The 19,471-nt window shown below is 43.4% G+C and overlaps 1 protein-coding gene across 1 annotated transcript in view; it reads right to left on the bottom strand.

Moving 5' to 3' along the window:
* BRF1 (BRF1 RNA polymerase III transcription initiation factor subunit) overlaps positions 1–4,083 on the bottom strand; it is a 174,540-nt gene extending 170,457 nt beyond the window's left edge. Inside the window, exons 1-2 of the mRNA XM_040557923.1 lie at positions 3,976–4,083; positions 1,552–1,740 (exon numbers count right to left, since the gene is read on the bottom strand). The gene's annotated coding sequence lies outside the window, so the exon portion shown is untranslated. The remainder of the gene's footprint in view (positions 1–1,551; positions 1,741–3,975) is intronic.
* Positions 4,084–19,471: the final 15,388 nt, after the last annotated feature.

The raw sequence follows: 19,471 nt of genomic DNA, 5'->3' as shown, positions 1-19,471 counted from the left end.
GGCCCCGCACAGGCCTCGCTCGCCGGTACCGGCACGGGGAGGAGCGCGGCGGCGGCCGCCCCCCGCCGGCTCTCGCGAGACGTGGCCGCGCCTCTCGGGGCGGGGGGGGGCAAGGAAATGGCGGCGGGGCGGCGCCTGTAGGGCCTCGGGGGAGTCACCTCACACGGGTGTTTGCGGGGAGCAGCTGGGGGCCCTCACCGACCGGGCTGTTATATCTGCGTTCCTCAGGTGTTTTAAATGTTCTGCGAAGCCAGCCCGTCAGCCTTTCATGTTGAGCTGCGGGAAAGTGAGAGGTCGCAGGCTGTAGGCAAACCATGAAGATTCACTCGTTTCCCTAGGTTTCGTTCATTTCATCATAGGCTTCTTATCTAAGCTTATTTAAGTTGTTAGTAAATTCATGCCACGGTTTCTGTACGATAAAACGTTTCCTTTCTGCCAATCTTTGCCCTTCCCACCCAGGTAGTTTCATTTGTGGACAAAAGAGTATCACTAAAAAAGGAAATTTGCACTCTGGGTGGCGAGTGGTATAGAATCAAAGAATCCCAGAATCATTAAGGTTGGAAAAAACCTCCAAGATCATCTGGTCCAACCATCACCCTACCACCAATGTCACCCACTAAACCATGTCCCTAAGCACCACGTCCAACCTCTCCTTTAACACCCGCAGGGACGGAGACTCCACCACCTCCCTGGGCAACCCGTTCAGATGCCTGACTGCTCTCTGTTATTCTTGACATGCCATCAAGCCCATAATAATTAAAAATTGTGTACACGCCATCACTAACTAAAAGTTGTGTAAAAATACGCGGCAGAGAAAAGTGTGGGCCTCGTTTTCTCATCTGTATGCCAATTTGTGTTCCCTTGAAGATAAAATTGGGGCTACAACACTCATATTTCAAAATAATGCTTCTGTTATGCTTCAAAAATTCTTCATCAATCAAATCTGTTTGGCCATTCTATGATAATAAATAGGTAAAAATGTTACAGGTCATAATGAATCAGTTTCAGTAAGGTACTTTGAGTTTTGCCTAAGATACCATAGCATTTAAGTCTAGTGCTTTGTAACTGTTTTGGTTATTCATTCCTGAACCCAACAAATACACTTTCAGCCAGGGTTATTGTTTGCTTTATCACACAACCCATATGTCATGAACTAGCATGGCATTCCACTCACCAAAACTGAGCAGAATAGATACCACAGCAGTATTTTTGTATACTTTCAGCTGTTGGCATTAGAAATACACAAGCCCAATGCAGAAATCTCACAAATTTATACACCATGTAGATAATGTCAGAGGAAATTATATTCCTGATACAATTCCTGAACAAATATTTTTGTTATTTATAGGAGGAGAAAGCCCCATGAAAAATATATATATATATATTTTTTCTCACTCAGCAAAGTCTCTGCAGTATCAGAACATTTTAATTGACAACTACCAAACCAGATCATTCATCATACAGTTCTATGACAGTCAGCACCAACACAAGAAACCCTGCAGGAAACAGTTATGAAATACTTTTCCCTAAAAATGTTCATTCTTAACTCACTTAAGTAGAGGCTGATGTATTTATGATCCACGAGGAATTAAATTTTGCATCCCCACTCCAAAATTAGTGGTGTTTTGGTTGTTTAAGTGTTACCAGTCTTTCCTGGGAGTCCCAAACAAGTTTGAAGTGGAGTTTTTCATTTTGAATGTGACCAGCAGAGGGCCCCAGTGAATGTATCACATACAGCTGCTGTGCAAAAAAAAAAAAAAAAAAAAAAAAAGAAAAGCTTATTTAATGTAATACTGAATAAGGAAATGTGTCCTTTGCCTCCTGCTCATGAAAGTTTTCTTATACAAAAGCCCTTAAATATTTCAAATGTTTGGTCATCTTCTATTGGCCGAAATGTAAGTCATTCTTCTCCACTGTAAGATCTTTGTCCTTTCTGCTTGCAAGAGGATTAACTAAAACCTTTTTGACCAATACCATTTAGGATAGCATAATAACCTTTTAGTAAGCCATCTCAAGCTTGAATTCGAGTTAGAACTGACAGATTAAAAATTTGTGTTGACGGAACCCCAGTCCCTGCACTATTTTGCCCTTCTGGTCAAGAGGAGAAAAGAACCTGTTTTCTATTTCACCTACCATCATATTTCATACCTCTTATTTTCACTTCTAAGTGTAATAAAAACTGGTGATCAGGATGTCTGTTAGCCCAGACTGACCGATTTCCTTCCTACTGTGTCTGCAGGAACCCCGAATATAACCCCAAACTCCCCCCACCTCGGAGGGGTGTTTGGGTTTCAAAGAGAGGAACTATTCTCATTCGCTTGAAAAATAGAATATATATTTTTTTTCCTACTGCTCATACAACAGTAGGAAGAATGCAAATGGGCTGTGCAAAAACAGGTGGGAGTGCAAGGGAATCCCACTCTGCTCCTGATAATGCTGAACAACACAGCAGGGACTATGCTAGAGCAAGGTGATAACACATCACTGCACTTTCAGAAGGAACGAGTCGTCTTCTATAAATAAACTAATTTGAAGCAGATTCTTATGTATCATATTGAGAGAAAACCCATGGACTCTGTGCCTTGTCATCATAGCTGAACCTTCTGTGTACTGAGCCTCCCAACTCACCCACACGCGTGGGAAATATTTTCGGTTAAAGTACGAGGCACAGAGTTTAATCCCTTGACTTGATCAGCTGCTGTGAGCATGTGAGTATCCACAGCTCTCTGGGATCTCAGCTGTGATCATGCATCATAAAATTTGGCCTAAGAGTCTGGCTGAACTCTCACGAGAAGTTTGGGATGTGCCCATAACAGGAGTGGGGGCAAAACACAGAGGAAACCTTCTTTGGTTCTGGACTGTCCAAAATAAGACAAAATAAATGATGCATTCAACCTGCAAATTTGCACACAGATTCTTTGGAGCTGAAGTCATATGGAAACTAGATAGAGGGGGAACAAAGGATTTCGAAATGGATTAACCTTATAAGGATAGTGATAGCAGCTGGATGCTTCTTTTTCTCTCAGTGCCAGGCCAAATGCATTTTGCTATACTAGTGATGAACACGAGGGGGCACCCAAGGAAAATGAAATGGTCGAGGAGCTGCAATGCTCCCAGGACTGATTTTCCATCTGTTTTCCTTTTTTTTTTTTTTTTCCTGAGTCTTTTCTAGTTATTTCCTGACATTGTTTTCTTGACGTTTATCAATAAACAGTAAATTAATAGAGCTTTGGGAAAAACATTCTGAGAAGACAAGTTTTTGGCATCTGTTAAATCGGGTGGCAAAGCAGATTAGCAAACACTTGAATTTATCTCTGTGCAATCACATCTTTGCTGTTCAGAGATAGCACTTTGCAACTGAGCCTTGATTCCTAGGTAAGTGGCAAAGAGACCACATGGCTTTCACAGTTACCCTTCCAGGATCTGTGCCTTGCACAATTCTTAGTATGTGAGAAGAAGGCTCAAGTGCTACGGCTTAGAAAATCCACTGAGAAATTAGCAGATGGAAAGTCCAAGGGTACTGAGTACAAAGGTCCCGAAGCAACCACCAGTTTGGGAAGCCTCTCATCAGCTAACTGTAGGAAGCTGTGTGCAATATTGCTGTCTAGCTGTTCTATTCCTAAAATCCCCCCTGCGCGCAAACTACTTGAAGATGTACATCTAATAACAGTGCTTTTAGGAAGGACGTAAATAAAGCAAGGAACAAACAGATATGTCCTCACAGTTTCTAGCAATCTGCAACTTCAGAACTTCATCAGCTGAAGGTTAATACACAGCAGGAGACTTTTTATCTGCTTGTTTAATCAGTTTTTGAACTGTGTATGCTTTCAACATCCACAACATCCGGTGGTTTAGGGTTCATCACAGATTAGTTGGTTAGCAAGTGAAAAAAGTTTAAAAACGGACTAAACATTTCAGTTGATAATGTTTAGTTCTTGGGCTATAATGAGTGATGAATAATTGCTCCCTTCTTACCTTCTTCATGCCATTCAGGATTTTATACTCCTGTTTTACAGCTCCTCTCAGTCAGGATCACTTCACAAGAGCAACTCTTCCTCCAGAAAATTGCAATGCTGATCAGCCGCAGTCTGGAAAAAAATAAAATCTGTTCAAGGCAGTCACTTAAGAGGAAACCCTTTTTAAGGAAGCACAGAGTCATAGAATTGTTCAGGTTGGAAGAGACCTCCAAGATCATCTAGTCCAACCTTTAACCTAGCACTGACAAATCTGCTACTAAACCATGTTACTAAGGTCTACATCTACACATTTCTTGAAGACCTCCAGGGACGGTGACTCAACCACTTCCCTGGGCAGCCTGTTCCAATGCTTCACAACCCTTTCAGTAAAGAAATTTCTCCTAATATCCAATGTAAACCTCCCTTGGCACAACTTAAGGCCATTTCCCCTCATCTTATCGCTTCGTGCTTGGGAGAAGAGCCCAATCCCCACCTCAAAACAACCTCCTTTAAGATAATTGTAAAGTACAATAAGGTCTCCCCTGAGTCTTCTTTTCTCCAGGCTAAACAACCCCAGCTCCTTCAGCCACTCCTGATAAGACTAGTTCTCTAGGCCCTTCACCAGCTTTGTTGCCCTTCTTTGGACACACTCCAGGGCCTTGATGTCCTTCTTGTAGTGAGGAGCCCAAAACTGAACATAGTATTCAAAGTGCAGCCTCACCAGAGCCACGTACAGAGGAACAATCACTTCCCTAGTCATGCTGGCCACGTTGTTTCTGATATAAGCCAGGATGCTGTTGACATAACATTGCTGTTGATAGCATTGGTTCTATTCTGCACTGAATAACTGAAGGCCTCCATCACCTCAGGTTGCAAGTGCAGAATAATATTCTTGTGAAAAATACAACTCTGCTTATCTGCAGCTGTGGTATTCTGCATGTGGTTTGTTCAAATGTTCACGAAATCATCACTCACCATCAGAGAACACTTCCAGTCAGCTAATTCCCTACTTAAGCAACTGCCTGCATACCTAGAAATTAAAGTGAAATGAGGAAATGCCTGGTTATAAGCGCCATTGCTGTGTGCACACTTCATGAGGGGCTATTTTGGTGCAAATACATTTTCTATATAGACTGAAAGTGAGGCTTTCGCTCAACGTTAATATTCACGTAAAAGGTAAAAAAACAAAACAAAAAAAAACCAACACAGGTATGTTCCACCAGATGGTTTTACACATTCAAATGCAGGAGAAAGCCACATGTCATATTGATAATTTCCATTTTTTCGAAGTTTGGAATTACAGCCCAGAAGTTCAGACCAGTGTGTGGGAAACTGTAGAAGCACAACAAAAATAAGATGAATTTCCTTTCATTTTGAAGAATAAATTTGGAAAAGCAGCTACACAGTAGTGGACTATCTGCTTAGCGTTGAAGTAAATTCAATGCAGTTAAAAAAATAGGCTATAAACTATGCCTGTGAAGTGCCCAAGATAGTGTTGATCGTTAATGGTTGGACTTGATGATTTTAGAGTTCTTATCCAAACAAAATGATTCTGTGATTTATAAACGATACCTAACAAGTCACACGTAGGATTATAAAAAGAAACAACCTCTTGAAAAGGGGGTAGCTAGCTGCATTAGAGCTGGATGTTAAAAATCTTGAGGTCACCAGGTGGTATTAATAATCCAAACTTTCTGTGTTGGCATTTCATAGACAGAAGCCTGCCATAATCTAAATGGCTGTGCTAGCATCAAAGAAGAATATGCCAGTCAACTGTTCTTTAAGACCATGAAACGTGTGTTTCAACTTAGAGTTGAAGGTGTAGGTGAATGTATGGTAATGTCACAACTCCTTTGGCTGTCAGGGACCCCCTTCACAGAGAAACTTGCAGAGAGAAGAGAGAGCATCACCACAGTCACACACAAGCCTCTGCCTCTGCCAGTGAGGAAGAAAGGCTGGAAACAGGTCAAGGAATGGCATCCTCCTTCAAAGAGTCCATTAGCATCAGGAAAAGGTATGAAATAGCAAGCATCTTGGATAAATATTGCTTGGAATATGGGTGAGGGCAGCTCTCTCCTGCTTGGGTCGTAAAAGACATCCAAGAATTCTGCTTTCAGTGAGCTGTGTATCATTACCTGCTTTTCCGAGGAGAGAATACCAGTACCTCAAATAGGCCAGGGCTAACCCAGGGCTAAAGAAACCATCCGTCAATATTTGTAGTCGTTGCCCAATGTCTAAAGCTATGAGTGGGCTAAATGAAGACAACGCTAGAGTTTAGAGAAGCCACAGCATAATCCTTTCCTGTCTCTGGAGAATTTTCAAGAATTTGGCAGATTTCCCAGTTTGAATTAGTTGAATAAATTAGGTGACGTAACATTTTTCAAAGGGCACCATAAAAAATGTTTGGAGTAAATCAAACTATTTCATGCCAATAATTCGAGTTAGCCTATGTTAAAAATATATATAAGCTTTTTTAAAATGTGAAATTTTCAAAAGAGAGTACATACAAAAAAAATTCTGCCACAATTTTCAAAATGAGACCTTTAACTTCAGTTTTGATCACAGTGCATCAATATTTTTTGATTAAAAAAATAGTTTCTGAGAAAAATTCTAGTGCAGTGCTAGCTATACCTTTTCTTCTCTGCTCTCAGCCAAAGGCAGGAAATATCTTTTGCACCTCCAGAATCAGGACAGGATCATTCCCAAAGCAGTATATCTTGCCATTTCTTCAGAAAATTGTGCAAGTCAGTAGTACAGAGGGGGAACACCATAACCATGGCAGTGCCAATCTCTGCTTTACTCAAAGGGTAAAAGGATCATCTCTTGCTTCTGTATTTTTCAGCGCAGCCTCTTAGAAGGGCATTGGCGGCTGTGGCACAGAGTCTGCCTGAGGGGCAGGTCTGGGAACTAGCACCACCCTGGGAGGAATTGCTCATTCACATCTCTTAGCCCACATCTCTTCACATCTCTTAGCACATCTTTTAGTTTCCAGGTGCTGCCAATTCAGACTAGCGACTGTCACCATCAAAATCTCAATTTTGAGCTCTTCTTCCCAAGCTCATGGGATAAACATGCATTTTGTACAGCAAATTAAAATTGAGAATCTGATATAACAATATGCCAGTAAGATCTGGAGCCCTTGGCTTGCCCTTCCATTGTCCATTCTTCAATCAGTCAGCTCACACCAAGATTATAAAAAACCTGAGCTAGGAGTTTACAGTCTGAAGCCCAAATTGAACAGAGCTGTCAGCAGATTATGTATTCCACTAAACAATGAGGTTTTCAGTCCCTTTTTGAACCACTGTTCTTTGCATGAGTTATGTTTGTACTATATTGCTGAGAAATTCACAAAACTATTATTTTTTAAACGAGTACAGTAGACAACAATGTTGTCAATGCATGTTGTCAGTAAGGTTTATTTATTAATAGCAGCATGAGAAGCATTTCGGAGTGCCCTTTGCATGTTCAATCCCACACCCATATGCAGGCAGCATTTCAGAAAATGTTAAGTTTAATTAATATATGATTTTCTTTGGAAGGGAAAATTAGAAGAAAGATGTTCCCATACATTTTTCACCCATGATAATTTATATATAGAGAGCCCCTAATGAAAGGAGTTTTATTTATGATGTGAGTAGAAAGAATGTCCAAAAAAAATCAGTTACAGTGTTGGCATTTCTGACATATCCTGTCTTCTTCTTCATAGCCCATCCCATGCTAAACAGCAACAGTAGAACTTTCTTCCTAATAAAGCTTTGGAGCTACTACCGTGACTTCTCACCCATGCTGCAGAAATACTCTCCAGATGACCAAAGATTTTGTAATCAAACAAGCTGCAACAATTATCCAGCTGAAACAGTAATTTATCAGGCTCAGAGCAAAAACAAACTATTTTTGTGACATATAAAATTATGAAGTATGAAGAGCCTTTCCCAATATATATCGTGACTAATAATTATCAGCCCATACAGCAATGACCTCTTAGCCACTCCCTCTGTGGTCACCTTTCATTTGCAACCATCGTGTCTGACAAAAGCACGATGAGAAATAGCAGTTAAAATGTGAGATATTATCAGCTTTCCCAGACAGAACCATGCTGGGAAAGATCAGAAAGAGAAAATTTCCTGTCATAGTTAAAGGAATAAATGAGCAACTAATAAATGTTCTAATACAATAAATGCATTCATCCTGATATAATTTTTCACTTGAATAACAAAACCAAATGGTTGTTGTGCTGTTTTGTTTTTGTCTGTTTGTTTGTTAAAAGAGAAATTCCCGCAATTAACTTATAGGAATAATGGAAAAAATTGCCCAATATTCACACAAAGAGCTTGAGCTGGGAAATCACAACACAAATGAAATAAAATCCTACCCTACCAATTTAGTTTCCTCCACACCATTTTTTACTCAGTTGTAAAGCAAACAGCACCGGACAGCGTTGGCAATCCCCTTGAAAACCCTGTGAACCCTGAACAGTGTTGCTGAAATCCTGAGTTTCTGCTATGACTTGCCAGGTAGTTGGGACAGAGCTGATGTAACTGCCTTCAGTTATACAGTGGCTACACCAATAGAGCTCTTGCTTTCCTTTATTGACATGATGAGGCACTGCTTGCTCCCTGCAGCATCCACAGGCTGAGCAAAAGGATGTGGCTGGGATACCATGGTCCAGCTCACCCAAAGGCTCTTTCATTCTTCATCTGCCCAGTTCCATCCATCAGATCTCATGATTCACGGGTGAGATCTTCTCAGCCAAGCTCTTCTGCAGACAGGTTCATAGCACACATACCCGTGGTACCGTGCCGTGGCCGCTTTCCTTCTGCCTGACTGCCCTCCTGCACCAGACTACCTCTGCCCTGCCGTGTCTCAGAGAGAAAGCCAGGCTTGGGAGGTGCCATCTCCACACAGTTCCACTGAGTAGCTCATATATGCTTTCAGCCTGTTGTTTGCCATAGGACCATGGCTCATCAGAGCTCTCACCATCCACAGCTCTACTATTTTGGCCCTTCATCGTCACATAATCCCACTTAGCCAACATTTCCTCCAGGGTGCATGAGGCTTTGCATTATCTCTGTATTACAGGAGGTGCCTGAAAGATTCAAGTGACAAAAATTAGACAGTTCTGAAGATCTGGAAGATCATTATAGCACTTCTCAGCATGTTAGCAGATACAGCACCTTTCAGCTGTGGAGTCTTCGTGGGCAAATTTCACCAGAAATGGAAATTTAATGTAAACAAATGACTTCTGGGTTCTTCCAGCCCAGCAGGCCAGAACAGGTAAATATCCACTATCTCAGCATTCCTGCAACTATTAGAAATACCCACAGAGGCTTCAATCATGCTTACTAATTAAAAGTAGGGAAGGGAGTTTCAGGTATTGTGTTAATCAAGAGGTGCTAAAGGAATATGACCTTCCTCTGAGGCAAAGTCTGGCATGATAGCCAATGTTTTCCATGACACATACTAGAAAGCACAGAAACACAATCAGCAAAATTATTTCCTTGCTTCAGGATTCAATACTTTAACAAATGACTCACTGATACATGCTTCAGATATTCCTACGCTAAAACCAGAGTGTAAGTCATATGTATAAAATCCACTGTTGCTCCATAAGCAACATGATAGCTTTTTCCCAAAACTGAACTAGAGAATGTCTGGTATGTTTGAACTGATGTAAGAAATCTGGATTTTATGTTCACAATTCCAATTCATCGGTAGATAAACACTATGTGAATGGACTTGTCTCAGCACATTTCAAGAATTAAGGACAACTCAGCAATTAAAAAAACTTTGCTGGTCCATGAGCTGAAGAAGCCAAGCGTCAGCAGAAGTATATGCTTCCATTGCTTTAGTAAAGAGAAAGCATGTTTTTGTCAGACTGCATCTGAGTACAATGACAAAGAGTACATGATAAGAAATCATTAAATATAGAATAAGAAAACGTTCATCAGTATGTGCAAGGAGCAGTGTAGAAGAGAGCCATTATAGGTGCTCTAATGCCTAAGAGGAGAGTATGGGAGTCAGAAAACTGGATATAATTGCAGGTTCTGACACAGACTTTCTTTATGGCCTTGGGCTACACACCAGATATTGCTGGGCCCAAGTTCTTTAGCTATAAAAGGGAGATATGGCTACTCCAAACCCCTTATAATTTGTTTGGCTCTCCTAGATTATTACATAGAGACATACACCAAGAAAGAGATTTCTTTGACCACAAAGGAGAGAAAAGATAAAGTGGAAGAATCCATTCAAAGATGAATGTGACCTGATCCAAGACACAAGCAGAACACAGGTTTGACCAGCTTGGGGACTGAAGGAGAGGCCTCATCCATGCAGATGGCATGGTGGTGAGCTGGTGGGACAGAGACTGCTGTAGAGCATCAGGAGCATTAGCACGGCGGGGAGGAAAGATCTGCCTGGAAGGAGATTTTACACAGAATTTACCAAGCAAGGTCTCAGGGGACAGCATGACACTGAGGCTGGCACAGAAGGCAGGGAGAGAAGGGAAGTATTTGAGAGACCTCACATCAAGGAGATATTGATGAGATACCTCAGCCAAGCAGCCTCTGCTGCTCTACGTCCCTTCTTGCAGGGAGCTGGAATGGGACCTACTGCTCGAAGCACTCTGGTGGATACGAGCTGTGTGTCTGCTAGGAGGCTTTGCTGAAACAGATACTGGCGAAGCAGCTAAGGACATCAAAGCCAAAGTTGGCTCCTTTTACTTCAAATCAGAGCTACATTGACTTGCTCCGGTGAAACTGCTGGTTCAGAAACCAAAATAGCTCATTAGTCAAGAGCATATTCCAAGGCTTGAATCATCTTTAGCAAAGGAAAGGGGCTCAGTGTCAGTGAGTTTGACAGGGGACACGGGAAAGGCTAACTGACCTTTACGGAGAATGTCAGCCTGGGGAACCAATGCTTAATCCTCAAAAAGCTCGTGCCAGTGCCAGGAAATTTGTGTGCCTCTGAACAGGCAGACACACTTACCAGCAGAACATGAAGGTCCAGATGCTCTGTGTGCCTTGGTTATTGCATAATATTATCAAATAGGATTTAAATTTTTTTTCAAGTGTCCCGATCAAAAAAATTAATCTTACTTTTTTTTTTTTTTTGAGAGGTCAGCCAGAAGACCAGCTCATATCTTTGATGTAAATATTAACTAATGAACTAATGTTGAATCTGCTCCCTCCCTCTATCACCTCTTCCAGGAGCAGAGTAAAATGACAGCCTGTTGGGTGCAATTATTTCCCCTTTTGTCAAACTAGAACGCTGTCACTGAAGAGTGAATTGAGGGAGCTGAAGAATTTGCTAAGGATGGGATACCTCCGGAAGTAACAACACAAAGCAGACTGCTAACAGCTTTACCTTGTAAGGCTGAGAAGCTCTTGACATTCACAGATCTCCAAGTTTCCTCTAAACCTACCGGATTCCTTGTAAAGCAAATTTAATTGTCCTGGCAAAACCACTAAGCCTTTATGGGAATGCCTCTGCCGCTTGCCCTATGATTTGGTCTCCCTCTTTCCGTTTCTTTTCCAGGTACGAACAAGCCACGAGTCACCGAGTTGTGTGACACACTGCCAACGTCACCGGACAGCCTGCCACTGAGGGGGGACAGCTTCTGCTTTTTGCTCGCCGCGACAAATACCATTGCATTGAGAATTATTGGCGTTATGGAGGGTGCTATAGTTGTGTGAGTATAAATAGACACAGTGCTAGTAAAAGACTCTCAAGGATAAATAGCATAGGTAGTGGATTTTGTGAGACCAAAATAACCCCATGCTGTGTGCTGAAAGTACCTTCCACTGGCTGGCGAGTACCTGCTGTCACCAGCCAGGGTCCTTGTCTTCCCCTGAAAAGCAAAAAGCACGCGTGACTTCAAAAGCCACGGGGTCTCTCCAGCAGCTCCCTCTCCCAGGGCCCCTTTTGGGAGTTCCAGCCACCCCAGGTGCTTGTTCCATGCCTCCAAAGGAGGCTTACATTTGGTGCAAATGATCTAAATCATACAAAAGTGTGATCTCAGGGAAGCAGAAGCAAAGCAGAAATATTTGGCCTAAGGTGAGTTGCGTATTTGGTCTGAATGTATCTCAGTAGTTTGGGTGAGCAAGTCCGTGGTGCTTGAGAAAGCGAGGGGACAGAAGGATGTGACAGGTCCGAAATGCTCGTGTTTTGTTGCAGTGTCTGCACTGAATGAGAGCCAGGGGCTAGTTCTGCAGACCAGGCCAATTCAATACCAGTTTAATCCTGGACTAATGAGTACTGAAAGAGTCACAATCCTGGCATGTGACTCCATTGATATTAATCCATCAGGGACAGGCTTGGCTTGGGTGGTACCTTGGATGAGAATGTGAAACCATGGAAGAATATTCTGTCAAAATACAATATGCAGACATGTTTCTAATCTTCAGTGTAATTGACAACACAGACTTACATCTAGAACTCATTTCAAAGGCACAGCGATGTCTTTGCATTAGTAATGGTGTTTGTAAGTACCCTCAATCTTTGAATTTTGTTCTTTTACACAATGAAGTTACTGTTTCACTGCTTCCTCCGTTGTTTTTTTTTTGTTTGTTTGTTTGTTTTTTCTGTTTTAAATTAGAACATTATGGAGAAATCCAAAATTCACACCAAGTCGAGATGTTCACTCTCACCTAATAACTCAGCTCTACTGGGTACAGTGTTATTTACTCTGAAAGGAATCATTCAGTAATCTTTGCTAAAAAAATATCCAGAGACAATTCTGATCCTGTAGTGCTTATTGTATTACAAGTAAGACCATTTAGGCAATAAATGAGTCTTGATATTGAACCCTGATTCATGGATTTTTACCTGGCTTCCCTGCTTTGCTTCCAACCTTCTGCTTGCTGTTGTACATCAGTTGTCCCTTCCTTGAAGAGAATGTCCTCTCCGGAGTGGCGCCTGAGTCACAACAGTCAGGTGTTTCTGACTGTGGAGAGAAGGTTTTAAAACTAAAAAGGAATATGGTTGTAGTCATGTCGAGTGCAAATTAACACAGGAATCAGGCCCTGTTTGGAAATGAACCCTTAGAATTGCACCAAAGCCTATCACTTTCATGCAGATATGCTCTCAGCAAGGTTTCTCCCATTTCCACATTCACACAACTTCTGTCGAAAGATCATATGTGGGACTGCTATTTGGACTTTCATCAGCCAATAATTCGAACTCAACTTCAAGAAGAGGAACTGTTCAAAGAAATGATATAAAATGTCCATTTAATTACTAGTAGGCACATGCAACTTACTCCTGTTTGAAGTGCAATCCTTACTGCAAAGTTGAGCTCAGTTCTTTTTGGGGCTTTATTCCCCAGGCTTTCATCATCCTCAGAGAGGCTTCAGGAATCCTCTGATTTTTGCTCGAGGACATCTATGGCTCCGCCTGGTCAGGCAACAGGGGACAGAGTGTCTCACTTGCAGAGATACAGAGTCTCCTGCTACAGGCCTGGAAAAACTGCTCATGCTTCCAAACAGAAGTCTACAGAGAATTAAATAGCCTAAAAGGCAGCCCTTCTGAAATAGTGTTGAAATAAAGAATGGCAACATGTCCAAAACACTGATTAAAGCTAAATTAACCTACATTAAACCTGAAATACTTATGGTAGCCTTCCTGTGGGTGTGAACCTGCTGAACCAGCAGCTGTGCAACAACATCTGAAGGATGTTCTGGAGGATCAGAAACTGCTCAGGGACAAGGTAAAAGCCTAGCAAGAAAACCAGTCCCTTCTCGGGGTCTGTGTGCTGTATGTCTGACCATAGCTGCTAGGTTAAGTACCAGGAGCTGTGAAGATGCAGTGGCACAGGTGCCAGCCCACCCTAGCAACTGAGTGTTTGCCCAGGGATCTTAGACAGCTTGTCTGCTGGTGACTAACACCCTGGCAAGTCCTGCACTGCACTCTGTACTGCTATTGTAACCCCTGCCAGCTCGGTGAAACAAGACCACATCAGCTATCAGCTGCTGCAGTTGCTCAAATTCATGTCAGCACCGCTCCAGAGAGGTCTCAGCCTACCCAAGGTTCTTGGAGAGAGATCTGTTAGGGACTCACGAAGACTTCAGAGTGTGTGACACCAATACCTTGAGCACTGGGAGGTTTACGACAGAAGTCCTGTAGCACCTGCTGCACACCTAAAGGGTGAGAGGTTAGAATGGAGCAGCAGAGAGCGCTGTGTAAGCCCTACTAATCCCCACAGCAAGAGGTTAGGGGTCTTCCTATCAGCTGCAGTCCCTGTACAACCACTACTACCCTTTGCTCTATACTTCCACAATCTGTGGGCCCATTCAGGGCTGGGTGGCATTTAGGCCACGTTGCGTTCAGTGCTGCACATTTTAAGGCATGTGAAACTCATTTCCAGGGACTTTTCAGTTTAAGTTTATATTCCAGACATCTACTGGAATCATAGAAAAAAAAAAAAAAAGGTTGGAAATGGCTTCTGCTGGACTCTGCTGCAATCTTCTGCTCAGTGAAAGGGTGGGTTTCTCCAGGCCTCATCTAGCTGAGCTCTGAGATCTTCCAAGATTAGAAATTGTATGCACTTTGTGGTCAACTTGCTCCAGTGCTTGACAGCCCCCACTATGAAGAACTTTCTTCCTTATGTCTATCTAAACCGCCTCCCATCCAGTCCCAAGGATTTGTATATGTCCAGTTTATCTAAGTCACCCCAGCATGATCATCTTCCCCTGCGGGTAGTATCTTTCTGTTCCAAACTCGGCCACTAGACATAGATAATGGGAGCAGACTCCACCAGTAAAGACAAAGAAAATACTGAGAACCTCAGACTTTTCTGTGTCCTTCATCACTAGATCACCTGCCCCATTCAGCAGTGGACCCACATTTTCTTGGTCTTCCTTTCACTACTAACATGCCCATAGAAACCCTTCCTGTTGCTCTTCATATTTGTACTGGTTTCAACTGTAGCCAAGCCTTGGCCTTCTTAATCCCGTTCTTACATACCTGGGTAGCTCTATACTGCTCCTTGATTGACTGTGTTTGTTTCCACCTCTTACACGTTTTATTTCTGTGTTTGAACTCAGTCGGTAGTTCTGTACACCCAAGCTGGTCTCATGCACTACCTGCTTAGCAGCAGTGTGGACCATAGGTGGGGTTTGAGAAGGCAGTTCTTGAAGACAGACTAACCCTCCATATCCTTTTACTCTTCACAGCAATGTGCCAAGGGATGTTGCTTATCGGTTCCCTGAACAAGCCAGTCTGCTCTCCTGGATCTCAGGGTCATTGTTCTGCTACACAACTCTCTCCCCTTTCACACAATCTTAAATTCTGCCATTTCTAGGTCTCTCCATGGCTACCATTGACCATCACAACCCCTACCATTTCTTCCTTGCTTGTGAGTAGTGAATCCATCAGGACACCTTTCTACTCAGCCTGTCCAGCACCTGTATCAGGAAATCGTCCCCAACCTACTCCAGAAACCTGAATTACTTGTGCCCTACTGCTTCCTGCCCAGCAGATGTCACATTGGTTAATATCTCCCATAAAAGTCAGGGCTTGAAACTGTGACATTCTTCCACGTGTCTAAAGAGGTTTCATCTGTTTTGTCTTCTTGACTGTGTGATCTGCAGTAGATGCCTACCACAATGTTACCTGTGTTGGCCCTTCCTTTGATTCTGTTCCATAAACTTCTGACCAGTCCATCACACAGTCCATAGCAGAACTTCATGCATCTGAGCTGCTCCTGTCTGTGCAGAGCACAACTGTCTCACACATCTCACCTGCCTCCTTCCTAAAAAGCACATATCACAGCCCTTCAGGTGTGAGAGCTCTTAGAGCTTCTGAATACAAAGGAGCAATGGGTGGGTCAATTCCCTGCCTATCCAGGTCTGCACTACTCTGTCTCCCAATCCAATCAATACAGAGATCTGGGCACTGTCTTAAGGTGACCTGCTATGAACACCTAAATTAGATGTTGCTCATCCGTCTCTTGATTATTACACTGAAAAATGTTAATAGCAGCCTTTGGGCAAGTCTTTAATCCACAATCCCCACACATCTCATTACAGTCGGAAACACATCATGCACACCCTTCCAGGTTCAGTAGAAGGAATAACCACCCTCTTATAATGTAGTAAAGACAGTTGAACAGTGGAAGCCCTCTCCCAGAGATCTAGTTTCCATGGCAGGACTTGGCAAACTCAGGAACTGCTGTGCTTGCCCAGACGTGGTCATGGCCGACGTGCCTGGGTTGGCTTGGTACAGGAGAGGGAAAAGTAAGGAGCAATGTAGAGAGGGACTCTCTTGAGGTCAGACTTGTCAGAACCAACAGTCTTGGGAATGTTGTACAGAAACTATTCATTTGTGTTTGTTTCTACTGCATTCAAAGAAAGGGAAAAAAGACTGTGTTTATCTTTCTGTAAATAACACAGAACACACCAAGGAATAGACTGCATTCATATTATCACATCTCTTCCAAACAGAAAGGCTGCAACAGATGACAGTATATTTACAGCCTGTTCTTTCAACCTTTCTCACATGGAAGAAGAGCTAGGGTAAGAATATCTTCACATTCTGTGAATTGCAGTTTGTTTTATTTTTGCTGCAAGCTGTAAAAATCTCACTGCAAACATTTATACTGTAGTTTGAGCCACAAGAGCTGTAGCTGGTACATGGCACTTCCAGATCAGTTTGTCTACAAGATGCAGACTTCAGTCCTACCCAGCGCAGGAACACATACCACCACCATTTGGAAACCTTTCTTAAGGAAATCCAGACTGACAACTTCTCTTCCTGCTGCAAATCACTGCCTGGTTCAGTTTCCAGTCTGACTGCTGCTCTCTTTCCCCCAGCACACCTAGAGGTAAAAAGGCATCACAAGCATCATGCCCATCCCCTGCTGAGGAGCACCTGAGGTGATGGTGTCAGCTCTCCATACCAAGGAGCTGCTATTGGTTCTCCTTGCCTGGTTGGTAGGTGCAGTTTGGCTTTGAGAGGCCAGGGAAGATGAGCAAACACGAGCAGTGAGAAGCCTCTTTAGGGTTCTGTCAAGGATTCATGGACTGTTTTGTCTAGGTGAGAGGGAAAAGAAGGCAGACTGAAAAATATTCCCCACCTGCCCAAGGCAGAGGATCAGGAAACATGTTGGCATCTTTCACCACTGCAGTACCAGGCAACGAAAAGCCACATTTCCAAAGGCATGTGTTAGTCTCCTGATTTCATTGGAGCGTAACACTGCTAAAATGTTCGTATGAATCCAAGCAAAAATGGACAGAACCTGTTATTTGCTGACCAAGTGCTGATTTTGGCATGTCTTTCTTGCACAGGAAAATGGGCAGGCTCAGACTGCCTGTTCCCTGTGTATCAGATGCTGTCCCTAACAGGACAAGACAAACAGGATGGAACCGGAGGGACCACAGACAAGGAACCTGCAAGAGCTCCAGGCCCTGCCATGCTCACAGAGAGCTTGCTGAGCCCCGTAGCCCTGCTGCTGTGTGAGTGCTGCCTTCATAGCTTACTGCTCCAAACCCCTCTGCAACACAAGTAGAATGGACCTGAGCTACTTGGCTTCTTTCCATACCTCAGGACACCCTTAATGGTCACCCCACGTCTTGATGGCTCCCCTTGCTGCACTGCCATCGCTGTCTCAGGCCCGAAGCCTGAAACCAACAAAGGCAGAGTTTCCTTAATTAACCATCAGGCAGATTTTTTTTTCTCTGTCTCTTTTTCCATCTCTAAGTTGCGACATTTCCTGCCAACTTGCTGCTTGGCATGAATTTCTACAACAGAGCAATATAACTTCTGAAAATAGACACTTACACTGGAAAGCCTGACACACCCTCAATGGAGCCTATGAGTGGCAGAGCCATAATCAAAAGCCAGTCAAGACACTAGGCCATGCTAGCAGCACTCAATTAAAGCTCTGAGCAAATCAGCCCTAAGAGAAGAAAGTAAATGGGGGCTCAATAAATGCTGTTGCACAGAGCCCCCAGGCTCTTTTCATCACTCCAAGGCATTTGAGTTTGTACTCTTCACAGTAACCCTAGCTTGGGCAAGTTATTCTGATATCGCTGGCATGTTCAGAATCCCTTTAAAAAGAAAAATTCATGGAAACGGCCAACTGCTGTGATTTCCTAATATGAAACTGCATGCAAAGCCTATGGAAATAAAAGCCGGTAGATGTATGAGACACTTGTGAGCACTGCCTCTCATTAACAAGGGTGGGTTTTCCAGAGTAAAATTCTCCAGGGCCAAATAACAGGAGACTGATAAATAAAGCTTGTCAAGTGCCCTTTCTGACTCACTCTCTCCTGCTGGAAGGATGACTCACTGTCATGTGTGAAAGGCTGCCAGGTCTTGCTTACATGCTGAAACAAGCATGGCTTGTCCGTGTTAGACGTACATTGCTTCAGAAGCAGCAGACACTCAACACCGAGAAGGCAGACCTGGAAAGGGCTCTGCTGACTAAAGGATCTGAACTTCAAGGTATTTCTCAGTCCTTTCTGGAAAGTTCAAGGATGTTGTTAGATTACCACAGGAAGCATAGGCCCAAAGCCATGGCTGATGGCTTGCCTTACTATCACAGTGTCTTCAAACTAGAACTCACCAGGGCCATCAGATTTTACCCAGAGTGAGCCTGAGGGCATGTTACAGGTGCAGACAGAAGTAACTGAGCTGCCTTTTGTCCAAGGAAAAGAGTTTGCAAGAGCAGCCAGTCACTTGTTGTTCTCCATCTCATGGTGAGGAAGTATCCCAATGGGGCCACTCCTCTTAAGGAGACTGTGAGGAGCCTCCCTTGAACCTGGAAAGGGACAAGCATATCATGTTGAGCATCATCTCTCAGTCTGAGTAGCTCATCAACTGCTTTTGATCACCGCTGGTAGCTGCTCAGTGCTTCCTCCTCCCTGCAGTGACACAGACCTTGCAGGTAGGTGACACTGCACAAAAAGCTCATTCACGTCTAGGACCTCTGCTGCCTACGTGAGTGTCTGCTCCACCCTCTGGTCTTCTGTCCTCCTGCGGCTGCCCCAGGCCCACCACAAGCCAAGTGTGTAACTCCATGAAATCTCTGCCCCAGGCACTGCAGGGGCTTGTTCACAGATCCCAGTTATTAGCAAGTACCACAGACTGCACTGCCCTGTAGGACCGAGGTGACAAAGAATACCTTTCCCTCATACTCTTTTCTAAGGCCCTGTACTATGCCTGTCTGCTTGGACATGACAAAGCAAGATGCTTTTGCAAGGATTAGTGTCCTGGGATGTCAATCCACAGATCAGAGAGGGGACAGTGTCACACTTTGAGAGACAAAACACTGCCCAGCCTTTAGCTTATAGAGATCTCCTAATGCGGAAACCAAAAGGTTTCTCCCAAGATCATGAGAAGGAAGCTGTGATGTAGTCTCCCTTAGCTCCAGGTATTGGCCAACATCTTGCTGCATCATTCAGTAGAGAAACTGTTGCTGCAGGGCAGTGATACCACAAATGCCTCTTGAGTGTCCAGCCAGGTATGTACCATGCAGGATTCGCTCGTGCAGCCTGGAAAAACAGTTGCACAAGCTTTGG

This window comes from Cygnus olor, chromosome 5 (genome assembly GCF_009769625.2).
Source record: "Cygnus olor isolate bCygOlo1 chromosome 5, bCygOlo1.pri.v2, whole genome shotgun sequence".
NCBI lineage: Eukaryota > Metazoa > Chordata > Aves > Anseriformes > Anatidae > Cygnus > Cygnus olor.
The sequence above is the reverse complement of the archived record's forward strand: the minus strand, read 5'-3'. Positions and strand labels throughout refer to the sequence as shown.